We start from the raw sequence: 2,932 nt of genomic DNA on the forward strand, positions 1-2,932 counted from the left end.
TGGGAAGTGTGGAGTTTACCTTTAATCTGCATTACTCCCCGATCCGCTCTGTCACGATGTGTCAAGGGCCCTGGTTACGTGTCAAAAAGCAGAAAATGTGAATTAGGTGTTTCCGAGAAAATATGTATTGAGTGTTTTGCTTTTAAACTGCCAGACTTAATCAGCCAAAAACTCGGAAGGGCCAGGCCCACATACAAGTGTAATACAGGCCCAAGCAGTATGTAGACATGTCTTGATATTACGTAAATCAGCCCCCCCCCCAGCTTAACTGCTTGACTAACACTTTAATTTAACAACCGTCATATGATGAAAGGTAAAAATTGACTTGAACGTGATTCGAACTCAGGATATAAAAAGCTGTAACTAAATACCATTGAGCATTTTGCCCGACGCTCTGATAATTCTGCCAATCTATTAATCAGACCTATGGTCGCAAGTGTTCCAGCTGTAGCCAATCCGTCTTTTTGAATATCAAGAACTACATTGTTCAAAGCACCTGCCTTAATTGAAGACGGAATCGTGCTGTAAGTCTGGTACTTGATGACAGATGGATGTAGAGTGATGTTGTGGAAAATAACTGTAAATTTGATTTTAATGTAAGGTTAAGGCAAAGCGGTGAGCTGGCAGAATCGTCAGCACACCAGCCAAAATGCATCATTTCGTCCGTCTTTACATTCTAGGTTCATATTCCGCCGAGCTCGACTTCGCCTTTCATTCTATCGGGGCCGATTAAATAAGTACCAGTTGAACACTGGGGTCGATGCAATCAGCTTACTCCCTCCTCCGAACTTGCTAGCCTTGAGCCAAAATTTGGAACTAATATAAAGTTTATGTCAAATTCTTTGAACGTTTTTATAAAGATGTTCCGTAGCTTATCTGTGTTATGCCTATTCGCGTTTCAGAAGACTATGATACGACAAAGCTTTCTATGGACTTTATCATAGATGCTGAATCACTATTGTTTTATTACTATTGTCACTGGTGTATTCATGATCCAAAACAAAAGCAGTTACTATATTTAACTTATTTATTTTTTAAAATTATTTTTCCAGTTGTTTAATACAAAATATAGTAATCTGTCTCTTTGTCTTTCTTCGTGTTGTTTCTAGAATGCAACATAAATTCTGTAGTTTTTAGCCATCTATCGGCAAACTTATAACCTAATGGTTTTTGACGTGGAACTTTCTTTTTAGAAATAGTCGTTTTCAGATCAGGCTGTCAATCATAAAAAAGTATGGAGTCTGAAAGCTATAAATAATCGTAGTGCGAGGAAAGAAATCAAAAGCACAAAGATCGTTTCGGCTGTTTTTATTTCGTGAAATAACAGACAACTCGAATTTTATTTTCTTTTTCTCCTTCTGTTTCCTTTTCTGAATTTTTGCTTCGTGTTTGTTTGTTTTTATGATATTTTTTTAATTGTTATTATTCTATGAACAAATTCCATCAAAATATTATATATACATGTTGTAGAGTTGTAAGAATTTTGTTCAAGCAAATACAATAAATAAATAATAAAATTAAATGAACAAAATAAATGAATAAATAATTAGAAAATGAATAAACTTTAAGGGAAATATGTAATACTGACTTTCTCGTTTCCTCCACAAACTTTCAAGCCCCGCATGGACCTACTTTCGCAGCGACAAAATATGTAAGATGTGAGTCAGTATATTTATTTTATTTATCCATCCATCTGTCCATCCGTCCAACCGTCCATCTGTCCATTCATTCATTCATTCATAACTAACGTTGTGTTCAGTTTTGGATTTAGGCAAACTATAAACAAGCTATAGTTTAGGCCTTCACAATCCGCAAGGTCATCGAAATAAGGAAAAGGGATATATATTTTTAAGTATTGTACGACTTTCTGGTGGAAGTTTTAACAAGATGTCACTAAGCCTTATATATATATATATATATACAAATTGAGATAGGGGTTGTATATGCAACCCTCCATGGGATAACATATATCCAATATACTGCTAGTGAAGTACCCAACAAGGTTAATACATAAATGTTAAGGATTGCGATGCAATCAATTCATTTACTGTATTATATGGGCAAAGGTAAAATGTTTTACCACAAATTCATAATACAAAATAAGAAAATGGAGAAATACATCTAAATCAAATATCAATTACCAGATAATACTCAATCACATACTTTATTAAACCACCACATAAGAAACTATAGGGTTAAACATAAAAAAGTAGAGCAAAACAGTGTACATAAAGGAGTATACATAAAAAAAGTGTACATAAAAGAGTAATGTTATACAATAAGTAGAATATATATAAGAGAATATAAATATAAGTAAATATGAATATAAATATAGATTACATCTTACAGCTGTTTCGGCCATGTAGATAAATATGTCTCATTTTACTCACATTAGCCTTTTATGGTAGGTCAATGTGTAGTTATAAATGAGACATTTACAAAAATATCATAAGGCCTCTTCGGAGATTATGTGATATAAATCAGTCTATATATATACCCATATGGGTGCGGGTATATACCCACAATACATCATATACATATACATATGAGTGCATATACTCACACTCCTATACATATAAATACATACATATACATAATGATATAAATAATATAAATTAGTAAACATATGTTCTATACTCAATGTTACAATTTTTCAACCTAATATTGTGATAATAAACATACACATATTAATACTGTGATAATAAACATACACATATTAATACCTAAATGCAGATATACAGAGTCAATAGTACATTATATTAATTCCTACTAATTTCTAAAGTGTCATTAAAGTTAGCATCATTATCATTGTCAATACTATTAATGCTACCAATATCATCATTCATATTATTATTAATAACGCTAATATTAGAAAAGACAATTTATATATTCCATTATTAGCAATATAGTCACAATAGTACTACAATACCAT

Source organism: Octopus sinensis, linkage group LG3 (genome assembly GCF_006345805.1).
Source record: "Octopus sinensis linkage group LG3, ASM634580v1, whole genome shotgun sequence".
In the NCBI taxonomy this organism is placed as follows: domain Eukaryota; kingdom Metazoa; phylum Mollusca; class Cephalopoda; order Octopoda; family Octopodidae; genus Octopus; species Octopus sinensis.